This window comes from Balaenoptera acutorostrata, chromosome 8 (assembly GCF_949987535.1).
Source record: "Balaenoptera acutorostrata chromosome 8, mBalAcu1.1, whole genome shotgun sequence".
Classification (NCBI taxonomy): Eukaryota; Metazoa; Chordata; class Mammalia; order Artiodactyla; family Balaenopteridae; genus Balaenoptera; species Balaenoptera acutorostrata.
This window is the reverse complement of record NC_080071.1, coordinates 100314884-100341754: the sequence shown is the minus strand read 5'-3', so window position 1 is coordinate 100341754 and position 26871 is coordinate 100314884.

Here is a 26871-nt window from a genome sequence, read left to right as displayed (position 1 = left end):
TGACATAAATCACAGCAAGATCCTTTCTGACCCAGCTCCTAGAAAAATGGAAATAAAAACAAAAATAAACAAATGGGACCTAATGAAACTTAAAAGCTTTTGCACAGCCAAGGAAGCCATACACAAGATGAAAAGACAACCCTCAGAATGGGAGAAAATATTTGCAAATGAAGCAACTGACAGAGGATTAATCTCCAAAATTTACAAGCAGCTCATGCAGCTCAATATCAAAAAAACAAACAACCCAATCCAAAAATGGGCAGAAGACCTAAATAGACATTTCTCCAAAGAAGACATACAGATTGCCAACAAACACATGAAAGAATGCTCAACATCATGAATCATTAGAGAAATGCAAATCAAAACTACAATGAGATATCATCTCACACTGATCAGAATGACCATCATCAAAAAATCTACAAACAATAAATGCTGGAGAGGGTGTGGAGAAAAGGGAACTCTCTTGCACTGTTGGTGGGAATGTAAATTGATACAGCCACTATGGAGAACAGTATGGAGGTTCCTTAAAAAACTAAAAGTAGAACTACCATATGACCCAGCAATCCCACTACTAGGCATATACCCTGAGAAAACCAGAATCCATAAAGAGTCATGTACCAAAATGTTCATTGCAGCTCTATTTACAATAGCCAGGTCATGGAAGCAACCTAAGTGTCCATCAACAGATGAATGGATAAAGAAGATGTGGTACATACATACAATGGAATATTACTCAGCCATAAAAAGGAATGAAATTGAGTTTTTTGTAGTGAGTTGGATGAATCTAGAGACTGTCATACAGAGTGAAGTAAGTCAGAAAGAGAAAAACAAATATCATATATTAACGCATATATGTGGAACCTAGAAAAATGGTGCAGATGAACTGGTTTGCAGGGCAGAAATTGAGACACAGATGTAGAGAACAAGCGTATGAACACCAAGGGGGGAAAGCAGAGGGGGGGTGGGGGGTGATGAATTGGGAGATTGGGATTGACATGTATACATTAATATGTATAAAATGGGTAACTAATAAGAACCTGCTGTATAAAAAAATAAATAAAATTAATTTTTTTAAAAAAAGTGGCAATGGCCCAATAATCCCTTGGAATCTCCACTCTTCCCCAAAATAGCAAGAATATATCTCCCGCTCTTTGGCATATAAAATTACTCAGCGCATAAAAACCAATGGCCCCATGCCCTGGGGCTGCTCCCACTTTCTGAGATGGATGACATTCTGTCTGTGGAGTGTGTATCTCTAAATCAATCCACTGTCACTTTACTTTGGCTCACTCTTGAATTCTTTCCTGCACGAATACAAAGCCCGTCACTCAGCAATCTTTCCCAGTCACACAAGTCCTGAGACGTGACCTTTCCCTCTCCTGCAACACATCCAACTTCTGTCATCATCCAGAGTGACATCAACATTTATTTACACAACCACCTTAAATTCAACGTGACCAAAATGAGTCCTACAAACCTGCACCCTCTTCCAGTGTTTTCATAAATAGTGAATGTCACATCTATTCACCCAGCTGCCCAGTCCAAAAGTCTAGGCACTTTCCTAGATGCTTCCTTCCCTTCTCCTTTACCCTCCAGTTAGCACCAAGTGCTTTCTTTATATTTCTTCCATTTACCCCGGTTCCTGTCCCCAGCCTGCAGGCTTGAATGGCCTCAGGCCTACAAAACACTAAATATTTGGTTTGCATCCAGTGCCTCCCCACCCCTCATTCAGCCTCGGGAGAGCTGGTATGAGTTACGGACATATACTGGTGAAGTTTTAATGACTTTAGCAAATCAACAATTAGTCTCCCCTGTGATATTTTAGTTCCCATTAATGTTAGAAAACCTCTCTTCTTTTCATTTGCTTCATAACATGACAGACCCAAACACATATTTACTATCAGTATAGATATTCACATTAAGACCAGTGACTAATTTAACACCTCATCTAACAGCTTATGAGTTCCAGAGCTTGGGCTGATTTTATGTTTGGGAGGACATAAGCCTCTAAATCCCACGAGGACTGTTTATTACATACAACACATATTTCCCTGTGTGTCTCTCACATGAGATCCATCAGTGAACAATATAAGTCAACACTGGGAATAAGAATGTGAGATGAATCAGACTGAGACTGAGGATCTTCCTCTGTGGCTGTGAGGTGGTCACGTTCACACATCTGGTCAGGAGCTGGCAACAGGGCAGCTGGGCTTCAGAGTTTACCACTGTGTAGCATCACATTAGGATTAGACAATGAGGCCTGCAACCCACTGACAAGTGCTGTCTCATGGGAACTTGGAAAACAGCAGTAAGAGCTAGATTCACACAAGGAAGTTAATGTCCAAGAGCCACAGCTGCACACTTTTCAAGTAGAAGGGCTACTGGTGAGGCTCCTGAACAACCCAGTATCCAGAGGACATGCAGATGAGACAGGAGGGAAGGGAGCAGGGCACAACCTTTAAAAGAATGACATAGCCATTGAGGATACGACATAAACTGGTTAGAACCTACTAGGTCCAAGATGGCAGAAAATTCAGCTTCCAATGGACCTTGAGCTTCATTATACTCTCATTGTAATACATTAGCTAAACGACAAACCCTCCAGCACCATGACAGTTCTGAGGCCGACCATAAAAGGCCAAAAAGTGGGTGTGGCCCAAAACCTGGAAATCCCCACCCTTCCCCAAAATAATTGGAATAATCCCCCCAACTTGTTAGCCTATGGAATTACCAGCCCATAAAAACTAAACACCCCACACCTTGGGTTCACAATCTCTCAGCTTATGGAATGTGTATCTCTGCTTTCAGTTTACTCTGGCTCGCTCTTGAATTCTTTCCTGTGTAAAGCCATGGACCCTCACTTGGCATGCCCAAGACCTGGGACATGACCATCCTCTCATGCCTCATTTTCCTGCAACATCTTTATGAAGGAAGAAGACAAAGACAGTCTTCTCTCCCTCCCTACTTTTCCATCATCAAAAAATCTAGAAACAATAAATGCTGGAGAGGGTGTGGAGAAAAGGGAACACTCTTGCACTGTTGGTGGGAATGTAAATTGATACAACCAGTATGGAGAACAGTATGGAGGTTCCTTAAAAAACTAAAAATAGAGCTACCATACAACCCAGCAATCCCACTACTGGGCATATACCCTGAGAAAACCATAATTCAAAAAGAGTCATGTACCAAAATGTTCATTGCAGCTCTATTTACAATAGCCAGGACATGGAAGCAACCTAAGTGTCCATCATCGGATGAATGGATAAAGAAGATGTGGTACATATATACAATGGAATATTACTCAGCCATAAAAAGAAATGAAATGGAGGTATTTGTAATGAGGTGGATGGAGTTAGAGTCTGTCATACAGAGTGAAGTAAATCAGAAAGAGAAAAACAAATACAGTATGCTAACACATATATATGGAATCTAAGGGAAAAAAAAAAAAAAGGTCATGAAGAACCTAGTGGCAAGACGGGAATAAAGACACAAACCTTCTAGAGAATGGACTTGAGGATATGGGGAGGGGGAAGGGTAAGCTGTGACAAAGTGAGAGAGTGGCATGGACACATATACACTACTAAACATAAAACAGATAGCTAGTGGGAAGCAACCGCATAGCACAGGGAGATCAGTTCTGTGCTTTGTGACCACCTAGAGGGGTGGCAAAAGGAGGGTGGGAGGGAGGGAGATGCAAGGGGGAAGAGATATGGGAACATATGTATATGTATAACTGATTCACTTTGTTATAAAGCAGAAACTAACACACCATTGTAAAGCAATTGTACTCCAATAAAGATGTTAAAAAAAAATGTAGCCCACTTAGTTCTCGGGGCTGAGCCCCCTTGCCTTCCTTCTTGTATCCTTCACAAGCATCCTATATTAATAAATATGCTTCTTACCTAACACTTTGCCTCTTGCTGAACTGCTGCACCGAGACATAAAGAACCTGAGCTTTATTAAGTCCTGAGATGAGTTGTGTGGTTTCAGTTGGAAGATTATGGGTTCGAGTCCCATCTGAGGTGTGATTGTGGGTTCGACTCCCGTCTGAGGTGTGCAGTTTCACAGGTAGACAAGAGGTTAAACTGGGTAAGCATAAATTTTGAGTAAGCGTACCACCAGCAGCCCCCTAGTTCTCCTACAGAAAAGATGGAGCAGTCTGTCAATGAGGAACTTCTAACACAGGTGGGAAAACAATGGATACTTGCAGAGTTGGAAACCTTCTTTAGCTTCTTTGGACCGCAGTAAGTAAGCATGAGTGATGCTTGCTGTACCACCTCTGTAAGCGGCTGAGTCTCTCAGAGAAGGTAGGGACCTTCAACGTGGAGGAGTTGTTTCTCATGGTGGGTCACTTCGTTTGTAAAATAGGATGATTTGGGGATGAAAGTGTTCTCCACCTATCAGCTAATAACAAATATCCCAAATACTTGACTTCAGTTCGACAATACTGCAAATTATCTAGGGAGGCTTATGTCCTTGAGAGGTTAACATTTTAGTAAAGCTGAAATATCTTCTTTTACAGGCACAGAAAGTGTTAGCTATCAATGAGTCATCCATAGAGTGAATTAGCATGGACCCCGAAGGTGGGAAAGAATTATCTGAGTTATCTTGTAAATACCTGGAGAATATATTAGGCAAATATCTGAATTCATGGGGATCCATCGCCACAAATATTGAAAGCCTCCCTAAATAAACACAAAGAAACACTTTGACTCCTTCGTTAAAGGCATAGTAAAGAAAGATGAACATAAGTCCATTACAGAAAAATATTTAGCTCACCTGAATACAGAGGTTAGGATAGTGGCAGGGTTGGTACTTCAGGTGTCAGAGAAAACAAAAACATATTTATTTCTCTCAGATCTTATACAAATCTATACATGGTTGACATTCCTTATCAAATTTTCCTTCCTTTTTCACAGGTAATATGGGGTATTAGAAGCAAAATGTCCTTCTCTTATTATTCTCTGTTTTTCTAGTTCTCTAATTACAAGTTCTATTCCCTGTATTTGAGGTAGAGAGAAGATACTGTTTCCCACATGACTATGATATTTTTTTGCTGTAAGCTACAACAGTGAAATTGATTAAATGGTATATTTACTGAGCCAAAGTGTTGAAGAAAGAATTTTTTAGCAAACAGTCAGGGCCATTTACCTGATTAAAGGTGCCCACTAACCCTCCTACAATGAATGAGAATTTGCCCAGTGGAAAGGCTCATTCCCATCCTTGTCACCAAACTTTTGAGGGCAAAAAAAGAAAACAAGACCCAAAGGAACACACCAATTCATAATAGAGAATTAAATAATTCTATCATTTAGAAAAAAATCTCAAAGGCATTCAGGTAGCCAGCAAGTGTCTACATAGCTATGGTGGATTTGGGGCTCTGTTGATATAAATTGTAATCAAAGCTACAATTCTTATCCATCATCCCACTATTAGTAAACAGACATTATTGTGTTTGTAGCCGTAGTTACATTGAGCTTACCCTACTGTCCTGTTTCTCATAATTCTTTATCAGGCTTATTCTGATGTTCTATTCTCTGTCATTCTTCACAATTACCTTCCATGACTGCCCCAACAGCTCATATGATTAGTGACATCCTTCAACGTACTTCAGAAAGGTAAGTGTGTTCCACCCTTCATCTCAACAACTAGTACCAGAATCCACCTAGTTGCTCAAGCCAAAATCCCAGGAGTCATCCTGGTGTTCTCTTTCCCACCCTATTTACCCACATCCAATCCATCAACTAGAACCAAGGGGCTCTGAAGCCAAAATTTACCTCAAATTATTCTTTCGATTTCATCTTCACCTTTGTCTGAGCCACTATCATCTCTCGCCATTTCAGCAACCTTGTAACTGCTCCCCTGCTCCCTTTTGTCTTCCTTCCTCATCTTCCTATTCTTTCCCTAAGTCATCAACTTTATAATAGATAAAAAATTATCAAATCAATATAGTTTTTAAAATATGCCTTCTATCAATCTTATTTTTTGAGGCACCATGGCATCTTTGGTTTGAAAGGGGATTTCGTTGTTTTAAATAAAAGTTTCAAAACCACTGCCACAGGCAACCAGCAACCATTGTGCTTATTTGCAGAGTCAGCTTCTCTTGGCTGTGAATAAAGAAATATAAGTGATACACCACACATCTGAGTAGCTTTTCAAATCATTTTAAATCCTTTTTTAAGTAATTCACATGATTTCGCTCATATGTGGAATCTAAAAAAAAAACAAACTAACAAACAATACAAAAACTCATAGATACAGAGATCAGATTAGTGGTTACCAGAGTGAAAGGGGTATGGGGAGTGGGTGAAATGGGTGAGGGGGGTCAACTCTATGTATGGTGATAGATGGTAATTCTACTGTGGTAGTGATCACTCTGTAGTGTATACAGATGTCAAATTATAGTGCTGTACACCTGAAACTTACATGTTTAAAAAGTAATTCAAATCAATCTTTTGCCATATGTGCAAGGCATCTCTGCAGAGACCTAGCATCTATAAGACCCAGTTTGACAACTGCTGGCTGCAGGAAAAAGTGAAGTTTCTTAGCCTAAATCACGCAAGATTCTCCCTTACACACCCCTACCTACTTCCCAGGATGCTCCTCTACCCCAGCCCTCTCACTGCCTAAAGCCAGAGTGAGTCACTGGGAATTATCCACCCCAAATCCTTTCCCCTTCTTCTGGGAGTAGCAATGACCGCGAAAGAAGAATGTCCCTGGCTCTCTTCAGGCAAGGTGAGGTCATGTGGTACAGCCTGGCCAATCAGATGTGAGCAGGAGTGCTGGCCTGGAAAAGATGCCTGGATTTCTCCCAGACTTCCGCCCTGCCCCCCTGCCCCCCCCCCGCCCCTGCCCCCACCCCAAGGATGGAGAGAGAACACAGCAGGAGCCAGCAGAGCTGTGGGGAGGCCCTGTGGGGCGTTCCTGCTGCCCTCCTGTGTGGTGAAGAAACCGTCCCTATATAAACTGTTAGGTTTCCTCTATTCCTCGAGGCTATCTGAACATTTCTAAAAAAAAAAAAATAAGGATATTATACCAAAACACAGCATGGCCATTGGGGAAGGGGGCAGTCTATGACCAAATATGTGGGAAATTTTCTGGATTAAACAAAGTCAAGCCAGATTCTTTCCAACAGGATGTTTTGAATTCTTTCCTATCCTAATATTAAGCCCAAGCCTCTGGGAAATCACCTACAGGGGCTGGTGCATGAGTACTTCCTACTCTCTTTAATCATGAACTATTTTGAAAGCAATCACCCAGGAGGAGCCCTTCCACAGAGCTCACTAAGGACGAGCTGCCGGGCAGTCCCCCCTCCACAGGAAGCTCTGCTGGTCTGGTCCTCCTGGCTCAGTGCCTGTCTCCAGTGACCGCTTGGTTAGCAGCTACTCAAGACTCAGCTGCATAAGGCCTCCCTGGAAGTTTTCCTCAGCTGGCACTGTAGCTGCAGTCACCTTGGGACTGGCACAGGTGCTTATTTAAGAGCTGTCCCCCTGGCACAGCCCCCTAAGTCAGCCCTGGCCCCTGACTCTTCTCAGGTAGCCCCACTGCTTAGCCCAAGGCTGGCATTAGTGCCTTCAGTGAACACTGAAAGTTGTCAAGTGGATATTAATGATGATTGGAATCGTGTAGGAAACTTTCAATTTTGGTCAATATGTTTTGTTTCGGAAGTAATGCAATGTGCAATGCTGGCTGGAAAAAACTTCCGTCAAGAAATCAAGATTTAAAAAAAAAAAGAAATCAAGAATTGTACAACTTTGTAATGTTGTACATTGAAAGAAGAAGAGTTTGTGTGGACACTTCATTTCCTGCTAATGCCAAGGAAAAGAAGGCTTACTGTAGAAAGGAATCAGCCTCTGAATAGGTGCCTTGGGTTCTCAGAAATGTAATAGCATTGTTTATTTTTAAGGTAGGTTTAGGAAATACATTGTATACATACACACACACACACACACACACACGGTTTTAACTGATAGGCAAGGGACATAAGTATTGATATTTCCTAATGGCCTTGCTTAATGACTCAATTACCTTGTGTCTCCTTCATTGAGAAGGTGACTTAATTTTCCCTGGGTGGTGAGGACCTGTCTGAAAATTAGTTCAAACAACAACTCCGGGACTTCCCTCGTGGCGCAGTGGTTAAGAATCTGCCTGCCAATGGAGGGGACACGGGTTCGAGCCCTGGCCCGGGAAGATGCCACATGCCGCGGAGCGACTAAGCCCGTGCACCACAACTACTGAGCCTGCACGCTAGAGCCCGTGAGCCACAACTACTGAGCCCTCATGCCACAACTATTGAGGACCTCACACCTAGAGCCCGTGCTCCACAACAAGAGAAGCCACTGAAATGAAAAGCCCGTGCACAGCAACGAAGAGTAGCCCCCTCTCGCCACAACTAGAGAAAGCCCGCACGCAGCAATGAAGACCCAGCGCAGCCAAAATAAATTAATTAAAGAAATTTTTTTAAAAACTCCAATGAACATGGATTCATTTTTCAGCTTCTTATTAATCTTATTCCAAAAAAGATGTAAATTCTCCACCTGAAACATTTCCAAATTTCTTTCAATGTGGTTTTCTGATACTTATATGAAATTATTTAACAGAGTGATCCAAAGGAAGATAATTTGCTATTGTTTGAGTATGGAAATAAGTTGCAAGTGTCCCACGATTAAATTCCTTGAAGAGGTTTAATTAGACACTTCAAGTAGACACTTCAGAGAAATTGAATTGGGCCCTGGTCAGTGATCAATTTAAAAACAGCACTAATAACTGAGACAGTAAAATAGCATTTCCCTGTATGCTTGTCTTCCAAAGATCTATCAGAAGTTCATGTTTTATGGCCTTTTAAAGCAACTTTGCAGTGGGAGCAAGAGTGTCTGACACAGAAATCTATTTGTCTCCATCCCTTTTAATGCATAATTAACAGGGAGTCAGCAAGCACTGCCCAAAGGAAGTGAGTTCTCCAGAAAAGAACTTTAGCAATGGCCAAGGAGAAGCTTCTGCAAGAGGTCCCCAATGGTGGATGGAGCCCAAAGGTGGAGCACACCCCAGTGCTTTCTGGCCAACTGTGATTCCTTGATTCTTCACAGTGTGAGGATAAACAGACCCACAGATGTCATATCAGATGGACACAAAGCAGCAATTTTATTTTTTTTAACATCTTTATTGGAGTATAATTGCTTTACAATGGTGTGTTAGTTTCTGCTTTATAACAAAGTGAATCAGTTATACGTATATATATGTTCTCATATCTCTTCCCTCTTGCATCTCCCTCCCTCCCACCCTCCCTATCCCACCCCTCCAGGTGGTCACAAAACACAGAACTGATCTCCCTGTGCTAAAGCAGCAATTTTAAATGCAATTGTGTCTCAGTCACCACCCTTGACATGAGGGGTCCGCCACTCTGAAGCCTCCTAGGAATCATTTTTGCTTCCTGCCACCACAGAGTTTAGAATAGCAAGAGAATCAGATGGAAAAATACTATCAGTGCACAACCTGTCAGAGTGATTGTGAGGATGCTCCGGGACAGAAGACACCCCAAGACGTAGTTGAAATGACAAAGTGGCCAAGTCACCCTGATGCTTCTGGAAGAGACTCAAGGGACCATAACTAGTGTCCCATTTCAGCTGATTGGGCCCCACCTTCAGCCCCTGCTCAAGGAAGCAATGTTGGGCTGCTTGTTGCCGAGGGGTAGTTGTTTTGTGCACCTGATGGGCATCTTTGACCCATCAATAAGTTATCAGCTATTCCCAAGCTGGTCTGCTCATAAGGACCTGATGTACAAGGAATGAGTTAATTTGCTAAAGCAATCAGAATGGTTCCTTCTGGAATTTGGGCTGAGAGGCCAGTTCAGAAGCAAGAGAACAAGAAGAAGCTGCCATGAGATGGCAAGAGGGGCTCATCATAAATGGTCCTCCATCTCCAGTTCACAAACATTCTTGCCATAATTCCTCCTGAATTTAGGTTCTCTGCTCCCATATAAGTTCAACTTTCACCAGGACCACTGGAGCTACATTTCCAGGAGTGGGAAACCTGCTCTTGGCTTGGACTTTAGGCAGGATGGAGGTCTTCCTTGCCTCAAATGTCACTCCCATGGCACAGACAGAGGGATAAAGAGCTTCCCATCCCTAGCCATTCTAAATCCTAAAAGAAGACAGACCCAGCATTCAGTGCACAGAGAATTGTAGGAGAGCAAACCAGCTGTGGCAATCAGGTGAAAAGGTCTAAGCCCTCAGAGGCCAGGCCAGGGGCATGTGTAAAAGTAAAGAAAGCCAAGATCTAGCTCTGATGCTCCAGAAACAAGAGGTTGGCATCCACCACCTCCAGACCAGGTAGGGAGCATGTGGAACATGAAAGGACCTCAGGAGAATTCTAACATGCCACACGTATCCCTTATGTTCTATGTGCCCTGATTTGCACATAGGGATGGTCAAAATTTATGCCTGTCATTCCAGCATAATTTTATTCTCAGAATTGTTCCAGTTAAGGTGATTAATTATATATTCCCCCTACTTAGAGTAGATTGGCAGGTTCTTCTTAAGAGTAGGAAGTGAACCTCAGTTTTCTCATCAATAGTAAAGGATAGAGAGAGGAGGAGATGGTGGAAGAGTAAGATGCGGAGATCACCTTCCTCCCCACAGATACATCAGAAATACATCTACACGTGGCATTGCTCCTATAGAACACCCACTGAATGCTGGCAGAAGATGTCAGACCTCCCAAAAGGCAAGAAACTCCCCACGTACCTGGGTAGGGCAAAAGAAAAAAGAAACAACAGAGACAAAAGAATAGGGATGGGACCTGCACCAGTGGGAGGGAGCCGTGAAGGAGGAAAGGTTTCCACACACTAGGAAGCCCCTTCACGGGTGGAGACTGAGGGGGGAAGCTTTGGAGCCACGGAGGAGAGCGCAGCCACAGGGGTGCGGAGGGCAAAGCGGAGAGATTCCCGCACAGAGGATCGGTGCCGACCAGCACTCACCAGCCCGAGAGGCTTGTCTGCTCCCCCGCCGGGGCGGGCGGGGCTGGGAGCTGAGGCTCGGGCTTCCATCGGATCACAGGGAGAGGACTGGGGTTGGCAGTGTGAACACAGCCTGAAGGGGTTAGTGCACCATGGCTAGCTGGGAGGGAGTCCGGGAAAAGTCTGGACCTGCTGAACAGGCAAGAGACTTTTTCTTGCCTCTTTGTTTCCTGGTGCGCGAGGAGAGGGGATTCAGAGTGCTGCCTAAATGAGCTTCAGAGACAGGCATGAGCCGCGGCTATCAGCGTGGACCACAGAGACGGGCATGAGACGCTAGGGCTGCTGCTGCCGCCACCAAGAAGCCTGTGTGCGAGCACAGGTCACTCTCTACACCGCCCCTCCCGGGAGCCTGTGCAGCCCGCCACAGCCAGGGTCCCGTGATCCGGGGACAACTTCCCCGGGAGAACGCACGGCGCACCTCAGGCTGGTGCAACGTCACTACGCCTCTGACGCCGCAGGCTCACCCTGCCTCCTCCGTACCCCTCCCTCCCCCCGGCCTGAGTGAGCCAGAGCCCCCGAAGCAGCTGCTCCTTTAACCTCGTCCTGTGTGAGCAAAGAACAGATGCCCTCAGGTGACCTACACGCAGAGGCAGGTCCAAATCCAAAGCTGAAGCCCAGGAGCTGTGTGAACAAAGAAGAGAAAGGGAAATCTCTCCCAGCAGCCTCAGAAGCAGCGGATTAAACCTCCACAAACAACTTGATGTACCTGCATCTGTGGAATACCTGAATAGACAACAAATCATCCCAAATTGAGGAGGTGGACTTTGGGAGCAAGATATGATTTTTTCCCCTTTTCCTCTTTTTGTGAGTGTGTATGTGTATGCTTCTGTGTGAGATTTTGTCTATATAGCTTTGCTTTCACCATTTGTCCTGGCGTTCTGTCTGTCCATTTTTTTCCGTTTTTTTTTTTTTTACTTTAAATTTTTTTTTCTTAATAATTATTTTTTATTTTTTATTTTAATAACTTTATTTTATTTTATCTTACTTTATTTCATCCTCTTTCTTTTTTTCTTTCTATTTTTTCTCCCTTTTATTCTGAGCCGTGTGGATGAAAGACTCTTGGTGCTCCAGCCAGGTATCATGGCTGTGCCTCTGAAGTGGGAGAGCCAACTTCAGGACACTGGTCCATAAGAGACCTCCCAGCTCCATGTAATACCAAATGGTGAAAATCTCACAGAGATCTCCATCTCAACACCAAGACCCAGCTTCACTCAATGGCCAGCAAGTTACAGTGCTAGACACCTTATGCCAAACAACTAGCAAGACAGGAACACAGCCCCATCCATTAGCAGAGAGGCTGCCTAAAATCATAATAAGGCCACAGACACCCCAAAATACACCACCAGACGTGGACGTGCCCACCAGAAAGACAAGATCCAGCCTCATCCACCAGAACTCAGGCACTAGTTCCCTCCACCAGGAAGCGTATACAACCCACTGAACCAACCTTAGCCACTGGGGACAGATACCAAAAACAACGGGAACTACGAACCTGCAGCCTGTGAAAAGGAGACCCCAAACACAGTAAGATAAGCAAAATGAGACGACAGAAAAACACACAGCAGATGAAGGAGCAGTGTCAAAACACACCAGACCTAACAAATGAAGAGGAAATAGGTAGTCTACCTGAAAAAGAATTCAGAATAATGATAGTAAGGATGATCCAAAATCTTGGAAATAGAATAGACAAAATGCAAGAAACATTTAACAAGGACGCAGAAGAACTAAAGAGGAACCAAGCAATGATGAAAAACACAATAAATGAAATTAAAAATACTCTAGACAGGATCAATAGCAGAATAACTGAGGCAGAAGAACGGATAAGTGACCTGGAAGATAAAATAGTGGAAATAACTACTGCAGAGCAGAAGAAAGAAAAAAGAATGAAAAGAACTGAGGACACTCTCAGAGACTTCTGGGACAACATTAAACGCACCAACATTCGAATGATAGGGGTCCCAGAAGAAGAAGAGAAAAAGAAAGGGACTGAGAAAATATTTGAAGAGATTATAGTTGAACTTCCCTAATATGGGAAAGGAAATAGTTAATCAAGTCCTGGAAGCACAGAGAGTCCCATACAGGATAAATCCAAGGAGAAACACGCCAAGACACATATTAATCAAACTGTCAAAAATTAAATATAAAGAAAACATATTAAAAGCAGCAAGGGAAAATCAACAAATAACACACAAGGGAATCCCCATAAGGTTAACAGCTAATCTTTCAGCAGAAACTCTGCAAGCCAAAAGGGAGTGGCAGGACATATTTAAAGTGATGAGTGAGAAAAACTTACAACCAAGATTACTCTACCCAGCAAGGATCTCATTCAGATTTGATGGAGAAATTAAAACCTTTACAGACAAGCAAAAGCTGAGAGAGTTCAGAACCACCAAACCAGCTTTACAACACATGCTAAAGGAACTTCTCTAGGCAAGAAACACATGATAAGGAAAACACCTACAATAACAAATCCAAAACATTTAAGAAAATGGGAATAGGATCATACATATAGATAATTACCTTAAATGTAAATGGATTAAATGCTCCCACCAAAAGACACAGTCTGGCTAAATGGATACAAAAACAAGACCCGCTTCAGACCTAGGGACACATACAGACTGAAAGTGAGGGGATGGAAAAAGATATTCCATGCAAATGGAAATCAATAGAAAGCTGGAGTAGCAATTCTCATATCAGACAAAATAGACTGTAAAATAAAGACTATTATAAGAGACAAAGAAAGACACTATATAATGATCAAGGGATCGATCCAAGAAGAAGATATAACAATTGTAAATATTTATGCACCCAACATAGGAGCACCTCAATACATAAGGCAAATACTAACAGCCATAAAACGGGAAATCGACAGTAACACAATCATAGTAGGGGACTTTAACACCTCACTCTCACCAATGGACAGATCATCCAAAATGAAAATAAATAAGGAAACACAAGCTTTAAATGACACATTAAACAAGATGGACTTAATTGATATTTATAGGACATTCCACCCAAAAACAACAGAATACACATTTTTCTCAAGTGCTCATGGAACATTCTCCAGGATAGAGCATATCTTGGGTCACAAATCAAGCCTCGGTAAATTTAAGAAAATTGGAATCGTACCAAGTACCTTTTCTGACCACAACGCTATGAGACTAGATATCAATTACAGGAAAAGATCTGTAAAAAATACAAACACATGGAGGCTACACAATACACTACTGAAAAACGAAGTGATCACTGAAGAAATCAAAGGGGAAATCAAAAACTACGGAGAAACAAATGACAATGGAAACACGATGACCCAAAACCTATGGGATACAGCAAAAACAGTTCTAAGAGGGAAGTTTATAGCAATACAAGCTTACCTCAAGAAACAGGAAACATCTCAAATAAACAACTTAACCTTGCACCTAAAGCAATTAGAGAAAGAAGAACCAAAAAACCCCAAAGTTAGCAGAAGGAAAGAAATCATAAAGATCAGATCAGAAATTAATGATAAAGAAATGACGGAAACGATAGCAAAGATCAATAAAACCAAAAGCTGGTTCTTTGAGAAGATAAACAAAATTGATAAACCATTAGCCAGACTCATCAAGAAAAAAAGGGAGAAGACTCAAATCAATAGAATAAGAAATGAAAAAAAAAAAGAAAAAAAAACAAAAAACAAAAATAAAAAAAAAATAGAATAAGACATGAAAAAGGAGAAGTAACAACTGACACTGCAGAAATACAAACAATCATGAGAGATTACTACAAGCAACTCTATGCCAATAAAATGGACAACCTGGAAGAAATGGACAAATTCTTAGAAATGCACAACCTGCCGAGACTGAACCAGGAAGAAATAGAAAATATGAACAGACCAATCACAAGCACTGAAATTGAAACTGTGATTAAAAATCTTCCAACAAACAAAAGCCCAGGACCAGATGGCTTCACAGGTGAATTCTATCAAACATTTAGAGAAGAGCTAACACCTATCCTTCTCAAACTCTTCCAAAATATTGCAGAGGGAGGAACACTCCTCAACTCATTCTACGAGGCCACCATCACCCTGATACCAAAACCAGACAAAGATGTCACAAAGAAAGAAAACCACAGGCCGATATCACTGATGAACATAGATGAAAAAATCCTCAACCAGATACTAGCAAACAGAATCCAACAGCACATTAAAAGGATCATACAACATGATCAACTGGGGTTTATTCCAGGAATGCAAGGATTCTTCAATATACGCAAATCAATCAACGTGATACACCATATTAACAAATTGAAGGAGAAAAACCATATGATCATCTCAATAGATGCAGAGAAAGCTTTTGACAAAATTCAACACCCATTTATGATAAAAGCCCTGCAGAAAGTAGGCATAGAGGGAACTTTCCTCAACATAATAAAGGCCATATATGACAAACCCACAGCCAACATCATCCTCAATGGTGAAAAACTGAAACCATTTCCACTAAGATCAGGAACAAGACAAGGTTGCCCACTCTCACCACTATTACTCAACATAGTCTTGGAAGTTTTAACCATAGCAATCAGAGAAGAAAAAGAAATAAAAGGAATCCTAATCGGAAAAGAAGAAGTAAAGCTGTCACTGTTTGCAGATGACATGATACTATACATAGAGAATCCTAAAGATGCTATCAGAAAACTACTAGAGCTAATCAATGAATTTGGTAAAGTAGCAGGATACAAAATTAATGCACAGAAATTTCGTGCATTCCTATACTCTACTGATGAAAAATCTGAAAGTGAAATTAAGAAAACACTCCCATTTACCATTGCAACAAAAAGAATAAAATATCTAGGAATAAACCTACCTAAGGAGAAAAAAGACCTGTATGCAGAAAATTATAAGACACTGATGAAAGAAATTAAAGATGATACAAATAGATGGAGAGATATACCATGTTCTTGGATTGGAAGAATCAGCATTGTGAAAATGACTCTACTACCCAAAGCAATCTACAGATTCAATGCAATCCCTATCAAACTACCACTGGCATTTTTCACAGAACTAGAACAAAAAATTTCACAATTTGTATGGAAACACAAAAGACCCCGAATAGCCAAAGCAATCTTGAGAACGAAAAATGGAGCTGGAGGAATCAGGCTCCCTGACTTCAGACTATACTACAAGCTACAGTAATCAAGACAGTATGGTACTGGCACAAAAATAGAAACATAAATCACTGGAACAGTGTAGAAAGCCCAGAGATAAACCCATGCACATATGGTCACCTTATCTTTGATAAAGGAGGCAAGAATATACAGTGGAGAAAAGACAACTTCTTCAATAAGTGATGCTGGGAAAACTGGACAGGTACATGTAAAAGAATGAAATTAGAACACTTGCTAACACCATACAGAAAAATAAACTCAAAATGGATTAAAGACCTAAATGTAAGACCAGACACTATCAAACTCTTAGAGGAAAACATAGGCAGAACACTCTATGACATAAATCACAGCAAGATCCTTTTTGACCCAGCTCCTAGAAAAATGGAAATAAAAACAAAAATAAACAAATGGGACCTAATGAAACTTAAAAGCTTTTGCACAGCAAAGGAAACCATAAACAAGACCAAAAGACAACCCTCAGAATGGGAGAAAATATTTGCAAATGAAGCAACTGACAAAGGATTAATCTCCAAGATTTACAAGCAGCTCATGCAGCTCAATAACAAAAAAACAAACAACCCAATCCAAAAATGGGCAGAAGACCTAAATAGACATTTCTCCAAAGAAGATATACAGATTGCCAACAAACACATGAAAGGATGCTCAACATCATGAATCATTAGAGAAATGCAAATCAAAACTACAATGAGATATCATCTCACACTGATCAGAATGACCATCATCAAAAAATCTAGAAACAATAAATGCTGGAGAGGGTGTGGAGAAAAGGGAACACTCTTGCACTGTTGGTGGGAATGTAAATTGATACAGCCACTATGGAGAACAGCATGGAGGTTCCTTAAAAAACTAAAAATAGAACTACCATACGACCCAGCAATCCCACTACTGGGCATATACCCTGAGAAAACCATAATTCAAAAGGAGTCATGTACCGAAATGTTCATTGCAGCTCTATTTACAATAGCCAGGACATGGAAGCAACCTAAGTGTCCATCATCGGATGAATGGATAAAGAAGATGTGGCACATGTATACAATGGAATATTACTCAGCCATAAAAAGAAACGAAATGGAGTTATCTGTAGTGAGGTGGATGGAGTTAGAGTCTGTCATACAGAGTGAAGTAAGTCAGAAAGAGAAAAACAAATACAGTATGCTAACACATATATATGTAATCTAAGGTGAAAAAAAGAAGGTCATGAGAACCTAGTGGCAAGACGGGAATAAAGACGCAGACCTACTAGAGAATGGACTTGAGGATATGGGGAGGGGGAAGGCTAAGCTGTGACAAAGTGAGAGAGTGGCATGGACATATATACACTACCAAACGTAAAATAGATAGCTAGTGGGAAGCAGCCGCATAGCACAGGGAGATCAGCTCGGTGCTTTGTGACCACCTAGAGGGGTGGGATAGGGAGGGTGGGAGGGAGGGAGATGCAAGAGGGAAGAGATATGGGAACATATGTATATGTATAACTGATTCACCTTGTTATAAAGCAGAAACTAACACACCATTGTAAAGCAATTATTCTCCAATAAAGATGTTAAAAAAAAAAGAGTAGGAATTGTATTAGTTACTTATTTCTGCCTAACAAAGTATCCCAAAACTTAGCAGCTTAAAACAACAAGCAAGTATGATCTCACAGTTTCTGCAGGTCAGGAATTCAGGCATGGCTTATCTGGGCATCTTAGACCCAAGGTCTCTGATGAGGTCACAGTTAAGCTATTGGTTTCATCTTGTGATCTCATCTGAATGTTCCGCTGTGGTGACAGGGGGTGGGGCAGCCCAGCCCCAGGGTCACTCACATGGTGTTGGCAAGCTTCACTTCCTCCCGGGCTGCTGGACTGAGGACTCAGTTCCTTATCAAGGTTCATGGCTCTCTCCACAGCGTTGCTCACAAGGAAGCTGGCTTCCCCAGTACAAGTGATCTAAGACTGAGGAAGAGGACAGAGAGAAACAGAGAGGAGAGCCCAAGACAGCCACAGTTTTCTTATAAACTAATCTTGGGGGTAACATCCCATCATCCTGACATAGTCTATTCTTTAGAAGTGGATCGCTAGGGGAGGAGATTACATGAGGGCTCAGCACCAGGAGGCAAGGGATGGGGGTCACGTAAGAAGCTGCCAACCACCGTGACTACCGGCTGTAAGTCCTTTGTGCTCTTGCACTGTCCCCCATGATGGTTCTCACCCATTTCTGTTCCATCTCATTGCTATCCCTTCCAGAGCTCCGGGTTGAAGGAGTCCCTCCAGAGACCGCTGCTGTTGTAAGACACGGACGGTGGACACGATCTAGCTATTGGAGAGAAAGAGGCGGTGTGGCATTACACCCCAGAGTGGACTCGGAAGTTGTACTACCAGCTTCACATCCCAGCTCCTCACCATGACCTGTGTGACCTGACCTTGAGCAAGTTACTGATCTTTTCTCTGCCCCTGTCTGTCCATCGTGGTGGTTAATAGTGCCTATTTTTCAGAACCATTGTGAGAATTGATGGACCTACCACACTTAAGATGCTTAGAGTTCTCAGCTCATAGGAAGTCAGTAAATGTTGATTAACATCCTCATCCTTGCCATTATGGAGAACTGGGCTCCTCAAGTTAGAAGAGCAGGGAGCAGCTCCCCTAATGCACAGGGTCTCAGCGAGGCCTATTTCCACCTGAATGTCCACACTGCCTACCGTGGCTCTACATTTCCTCTCCAAGCCTTATGACCCCTTCTCTGAGCCTTTGTCTCCACGGAAATGGTCCTGGAAGCTAGTCCTTTGTCCAGGCCCCAATCCCTCTGCTGAGTTTCCTGAGATAAGCCTCCAGCCATCCTCCGCCCAGCCTCTTCCTCCTCTTTCCTCCTCCCCTGCCCTCTCTAAACCCACAGTTCCCAGACCTGCAGTTTGTTCTCAACTCTCTCACTGTGTCTCTCCCCACCATAAAGACATAGACACCTGATGCCCGGCTCTGAGCTGATGTCCCTTTCCAGGGTAATATGGAAGAATCATAAATGATCACCCAGCCCCGAGAAGGCCCAACACCTTTGGTCTTTCTCTGACAACCTTGATGCACTTCAAATCATTCATCTGCATTTTATCAGTAAAGGGGTTGTTGCCACAGAGCTCAACTGACAGATAAGAAAACTGAGTTAATTTAAGAGGAATTTGAAAAGCAAAGAAACATGTGTTCCAAACCCAGAAAACCTGCATTCAAATCCTGGCCCTTCCTCTTACAGCCATGCAAGCCGGAGCCCTGGTCTCCCCTGCCTTCCAGCCCATGGAAGGTGCACCTCACAGCTCTGCTGGAGGGTTAACTGGGGCCACGACACAAGCACAGGCAGTTCCTGAGCACCTCAGCAGAACCCCGGAGCAAGGGAAGACACGTCAACACGGACAACGTGTGCCTTGAGCTCCCTTGCAGGTAACATGGGGATGCTAGCATTAGAGCAGAGGCCAGAGGACCAAGAGCTGGCCCGGCTCCAGGACGGTGACCCTGGCCTGCTGGCAGTCTCTGGGCTCCAAGGGGAACCGGACTTCCTGCCCCTGTGACCGCTGCAAGCCTTCCACAGGCACAGAGCCAGAGCGCTTCCTTTTGCTTTTTGCTTTTAGTTAATTTTTTGTTTTTTTAATTCTAAGAACAACCTGTTTGGATATATAAAATCTAACTTTCCCTCTCATTCTGGCCCCTCTCCATCAGTGTGTGGGCCTGTTTGGGCAATAAAATCTGTCAGAGGCCCAAGTCTGACCCCCCTGTCCTGGTGACCAGGGAGGATCCTTCATTTTCAGGAAGCAGGGCTTCCAGGCTTCCACTCCTCAGGGATCAGTGTGGGTGGACTGCTTGGCCACCTGTGACACCACCTGTGGACAGGGGCAGACCCCAACATCGGACTCATGGACAGGCTCAGTCCCCCACCACCACGCAGCCAACAAGCCGGAAAGACAAGAGTTGGAGAAAGGGAAAGTAATGCCCACCAGTTGCAGGATCGTCGCACAAGCCAACCTTTTCCATCCGGCTGGCTGTTGTGAGCTGTGTGGATTGTCCCTCTCTATTGGGAGGTCACTGGGCCTCTGGGGGAAGTGACATGTCCAGAGCTGTACAGCTGGTAGGTGGCAGATCTCACTCAGTGTGGTCTGAGCTCAGGGCCCATGCTGTGCTGACCAGGCTTTACTCAGCTGGGTCCAGGGCGGCATTTCCTAAAGCCGTCCAGAGCTCCTCATTCCGGGTGTGGGGGAAAGTGTTAACGGAGTCCAGTGATTTGCATCCCACACACAACGTCACCTTCCTGAAGGCTCAAAATGCACAGCCACATACTAGCCCCAGTGGTCCTCCAGGGTTGAAGTCTGCTCAGATAGCAGTGATTGACAACCAGGGCTCCAGAGACAAATCCCAGCTCTGCCTGTGTCAGCTGTGGCACCCTGGACATGTCACTTTCCCTCTTCGTGCTTTAGTTTCATTCTCTATAAAGTGGAGTAACAATTGCACCTGCTCCATGGAGAGAGTGAGCAAATTAAGTGAACGAAATACATACAGCCCTCGCAGCTGTGTCCATGCCATGTGGCATCTGGAGGCTGGCGCGTGGGAACTCGTTACGCTAATCTCGATGCTTTGAATATATGTTTGAAAATATTCACAGTGTTAAAATATAGGCTTTAAAATGGTAAAACCATGCTTCTTATACAAATAGAAAATAAACACTTTCCAAAGATTTCATTTCACTCATTAATTAATGTGAGAATCAGATGCTGAAAATGGTTCAAATGAAATTGACTTACAGAGATTTATAAACTCTACTGGAAAAAAACTCATTTGTATTGCCACAAACAAGAATCATTTGTATTGTTGTCAGTGTCTACAAGTTACCCTCTCTCCCTACAAAAACGTGAGTGGCCTGGCCAATAGGAAGTTAAAGCTGCATGCCATAGAAGCTGGCCCTCCCCAGCGCTAACCATGGCCAGCTCTCTCTGAAGGAACACTCAGGAATCTGTTTGAATCCAAGCCTGGCAATTTTGCCTGATAACGAGAAGTTAATTTTTTCATCCTACTTACCCATTGTGTCCTTTCTTAAACCTGGCCTCCTTTCCCCATCACCCAGTGAGAATTACAAATCTGTAATTACTTATTGCAGGCTGTTGTCTTATGGTTAGTTGTTAACGTGCGTTTCCTCCACTAATGTTTAAGGTATATAAGGGTCATATCATTGTTTCCCACACAGTTCTTTGCACATTCTAAGCACTCAATAAACATAGACTGAATTAAATTGGCATGGATACAAAGCCTGCAGGCTTTGGTACCAGAGTCCTGGGTTCAAATCTGGATCTCCCACCTACTGGCTGGGGGGATGTCCCTCAACCCTTCGAAGTCTCCACTTTCTCATCTGTAAAACAGGAATGCCGATAATAATACTTACCTCACAAGGCTGCTGGGAGGATGACACGTTTCAATCACGCAAAGTACTTAGAAGAGTGTCAGGTCTGTAATAAGCGCTCAATAAATGTCAGCTGTTAATATTACTATCTAGAAATCCCGGCTCTGGCCTGAGTTCTTAATTGGGTTTATTTTTAAAAGAATCAAACTTATTTTCCCCTGAGTACTTTATATACAGTGAATGCACTATGAGAGGGACCCACAGAGAACACTTGGTCAAACCCCTTCCTCTACAGATGTGGCAACAAAGATCCTAGTGAACAGAGGGGCTTCACCAAGACCACACAGCTGTCTATGCTGGACCCAGGACAGGAGCCTGGTCTCCAGGCTCTCAGGGCCCTTCATTACCCAGGGCTCCCCTCCCCTGAGCAGGACACAGGCAGCGCCCTTAGTAGTACAGATAGTTTATTTTCTGTCTGGGGCTTATACTTTTCCCCAGACACAAATTGCTGAGAGGGCAGCAGGGAAGTGGAGAAGGTGAGAGACAAGCAATCCTGGCCTCTGTCAGCTGTAGAATCATTGCCAGAGACCAAGGACACAGCTGCTGGCCAGGAGCAGGGCTCTGCATAAAGAAGCAGCAAGGAGAAAGGAAAAAGCAAGGTCTTCAGGTTCAAGTAGATCTAGGCACAAATCTCCCCCACTCCAGCACAAGTAAGCTGAGAGATTGTGCCCCTGTTGTGGAATTATATTCTAAGTTGCTAACTGAGGTTTCACTCCTCAGAGTACCCCCCGCCTGGCTCTCAGCCTGACAACTGAGGGAAGCATCCCACAGGTAACAGGAGTTACAGTCTTGACTTAGGCATTTCAAAAACTTAAGCTCAGGAATGGAACAAGAGGTTCAGAAGAATATGAGAAAGTTCAGAGCAAATCCTCTCTCCCACAGTAGAAATTATTTCTGAAATTGAGGGAAGAGAGGAAACCAAAGGGAAAGGAGAGAGAGCTTGTGGCATCTCTGAGAAGGGCTGCCTGCCCTGCACACGCACACAGAGTCTGAGGGCTGAGACCCACAGAGAAGGCAGGTGGAAGGGCCTTCTAGTCCCATACCAACACTTCCAGAGAGCAGAAAGGGGGACCCAACTCATTCTATGAGGCAGCGAAAACCTGGACATCCAAACCAGGCAAGAACCAGGGAAAAAACAGGAAATTTGTAGAATGATTTTACCTATGAACATAAATGACCTAAAAATGATCATTCATTTTGACCAAGTTGGGTCTATCCCAGAAACACAAGGTTAGTCTAACAGCAGAAAATGAAAACAAAATCTACATTACAGATTAGAGGAAGAAAACTATTATCTTATTAAATGCAGGGGTAAGCATTTTATAAAGTCCCTAAAACTATTTAGTATAACTCTTATCATAATTGGAATAGAAGGGGACTTCCTTGGCCCAAAAAGCTCATCTACCAAAAACCCTACAGCAAACATTATACTTCAGGGTGACACATTCATAGCTTCCCCTTTAAAATCAGGAATAAGACCAGGTTGCCACTATACTCATTTCATATTCGATTTTATACTATAGTCGAGCCAGAAAGGCAAGAAAATGAAATTTAAAACTATAGAGATTGAAAAGGAAGAAAGAAAACTATCTCTTTTGACAACTTGTATAACTGCCTTTATTTTTAAAAAGAAATCTTCAGATAAAATTTTAGAAATATAAGAGACTTTTTCAAAGTGGTGGTGAAAATAAAAAATGAAAAACAGTTGTACTTCTTTATACCAACAACAAGCAGTTCAAAATGTAATTTTGGGAGAATTCCCTGGTGGTCCAGTGATTAGGACTCTGCACTTTCACTGCCAGGGCCTTTGTTCAATCCCTGGTCAGGGAACTAAGATCCCGCAAGCTACACAGCCAAAAACCAAAAAATACGTAATTTTTTTAAAAACATATGCCATTACAACAGAGATAAAACATATAAGGCACATAGGGATAAATCTAACAAAAGATATTTACAGACTTATATGGAGAATATCATACAGAAAATAAAGAAGATGGGACTAAATGGAGATATAACGTGCTCATGAACAAGAAGATTCAATATTACAAAGAGATTGGTCTTCTCTAAACTGAACTATAGATTCATAAATTCCAATCAAAATCCCAACAGGGTTTTGAAGGAACTTGAGAAGTTTATTCTAAAGTTTTTTGGTTTGGGGGTTTTTTATACAAAACGTTTATTGAAAAATAATTGGAAGCCACCTACAGTATACTATAAAAATTCTAATTTTCCATCCTTTTTAATTCTGACACTGTTAGCTTTCTTCATCAGTAACATGGAAATTGAAACACAATAGTCTTTGCCAAATATTTGACAAAACAGAATTGCATTATATTATTGTAAGCTCTTATTTCTTTTTTTTAAACATCTTTATGGGAGTATAATTGCTTTACAATGGTGTGTTAGTTACTTTCTGCTGTATAACAAAATGAATCAGCTATACGTATACGTATATCCTTATATCCCCTCCCTCTTGCATCTGCCTCCCACCCTCCCTATCCCACCCCTTTAGGTGGTCACAGAGCACTGAGCTGATCTCCCTGTGCTATGTGGCTGCTTCCCATTAGCTATCTATTTTACATTTAGTAGTGTGTATATGTCCATGCCACTCTCTCACTTCGTCCCAGCTTACCCTTCCCCCTCCCCGTGTCCTCAAGTACATTCTCGACATCTGAGTCTTTATTCCTGTCCTGCCCCTACGTTGTTCAGAACCTTTTTTTTTTTTTTTAGATTCCAAATATATGTGTTAGCATACGGTATTTGTTTTTCTCTTTCTGACTTACTTCACTCTGTATGACAGACTCTAGGTCCATCCACCTCACTACAAATAACTCAGTTTCATTTCTTTTTATGCCTTAGTAATATTCCATTGTATATAAGTGCCACATCTTCTTTAACCATTCATCTGTCAGTGGACACTTAGGTTGCTTGCACGTCCTGACTATTATAAATAGAGCTGCAATGATCATTGTGGTACATGACTCTTTTTAATTATGGTTTTCTCAGGATATATACCCAGTAGTGGGATTGCTGGGTCATATGGTAGTTCCATTTTTAGTTTTTCAAGGAACCTCCATACTGTTCTCCATAGTGGCTGTATCAATTTACATTCCCACCAACAGTGCAAGAGAGTTCCCTTTTCTCCACACCCTCTCCAGCATTTATTGTTTCTAGATTTTTTGATGATGGCCATTCTGACCAGTGTGAGATGATATCTCATTGTAGTTTTGATTTGCATTTCTCTAATGATTAATGATGTTGAGCATTCTTTCATGTGTCTGTTGGCAATCTGTATATCTTCTTTGGAGAAATGTCTATTTAGGTCTTCTGCCCATTTTTGGATTGGGTTGTTTGTTTTTTTGTTATTGAGCTGCATGAGCTGCTTATAAATCTTGGAGATTAATCCTTTGTCAGTTGCTTCATTTGCAAATATTTTCTCCCATTCTGAGGGTTGTCTTTTGGTCTTGTTTATGGTTTCCTTTGCTGTGCAAAAGCTTTTAAGTTTCATTAGGTCCCATTTCTTTATTTTTGTTTTTATTTCCATTTCTATACGAGGTGGGTCAAAAAGGATCTTGCTGTGATTTATGTCATAGAGTGTTCTGCCTATGTTTTCCTCTAAGACTTTGATAGTGTCTGGCCTTACATTTAGGTCTTTAATCCATTTTGAGTTTATTTTTGTGTATGGTGTTAGGGAGTGTTCTAATTTCATTCTTTTACATGAAGCTGTCCAGTTTTCCCAGCACCACTTATTGAAGATGCTGTCTTTTCTCCATTGTATATTCTTGCCTCCTTTATCAAAGATAAGGTGACCATATGTGTGTGGATTTACCTCTGGTCTTTCTATCCTGTGCCATTGACCTATATTTCTGTTTTTGTGCCAGTACCATATTGTATTGGTTACTGTAGCTTTGTAGTATACTCTGAAGACAGGGAACCTGATTCCTCCAGCTCCGTTTTTCTTTCTCAAGATTGCTTTGGCTATTTGGGTCTTTTGTGTTTCCATACAAACTGTGCAATTTTTTGTTCTAGTTCTGTGAAAAATTCCATTGGTAGTTTGATAAGGATTGCATTAAGTCTGTAGATTGCTTTGGGTAGTAGAGTCATTTTCACAATGTTGATTCTTCCAATCCAAGAACATGGTATATCTCTCCATCTGTTTGTATCATCTTTCATTTCTTTCATCAGTGTCTTATAGTTTTTGGCATATGGGTCCTTTGTCTCCTGAGGTAGGTTTATTCCTAGGTATTTTATTCTTTTTGTTGCAGTGGTAAATGGGAGTGTTTCCTTAATTTCCCTTTCAGATTTTTCATCATTAGTGTATAGGAATGCAAGAGATTTCTGTGCATTAATTTTGTATCCTACTACTTTATCAAATTCATTGAGTAGCTCTAGTAGTTTTCTGGTAGCATCTTTAGGATGCTCTGTGTATAGTATCAGGTCATCTGCAAACAGTGACAGTTTTACTTCTTCCTTTCTGATTTGAATTCCTTTTATTTCTTTTTCTTCTCTGATTGCTGTGGTTAAAATTTCCAAAACTATGTTGAATAATAGTGGTGAGAGTGGGCAACTTGTCTTGTTCCTGATCTTAGTGGAAATGGTTTCAGTTTTTCACCATTGAGAACGATGTTGGCTGTGGGTTTGTCATATATGGCCTTTATTATGTTGAGGAAAGTTCCCTCTATGCCTACTTTCTGGAGGGTTTTTATCATAAATGGGTGTTGAATTTTGTCGAAAGCTTTCTCTGCATCTATTGAGATGATCATATGGTTTTTCTCCTTCAATTTTTTAATATGGTGTATCACATTGATTGACTTGCATATATTGAAGAATCCTTGCAATCCTGGGATAAATCTCACTTGATCATGGTGTATGATCCTTTTAATGTGCTGTTGCATTATTTTTGCTAGAATTTTGTTGAGGATTTTTATATCTATGTTCATCAGTGATATTGGCCTGTAATTTTCTTTTCTTTGTGACACCTTTTTCTGGTTTTGGTATCAGGGTGATGGTGGCCTCATAGAATGATTTTGGGAGTGTTCCTCTCACTGCTGTATTTTGGAAGAGTTTGAGAAGGATAGGTGCTAGCTCTTCTCTAAATGTTTGATAGAATTCACCTGTGAAGCCATCTGGTCCTGGGCTTTTGTGTCTTGGAAGATTCTTAATCACAGTTTCAATTTCAGTGCTTGAGATTGGTCTGTTTATATATTCCATTTCTTCCTGATTCAGTCTCAGAAGGTTGTTTTTTCTAAGAATTTGTCCATTTCTTCCAGGTTGTCCCTTTTATTGGC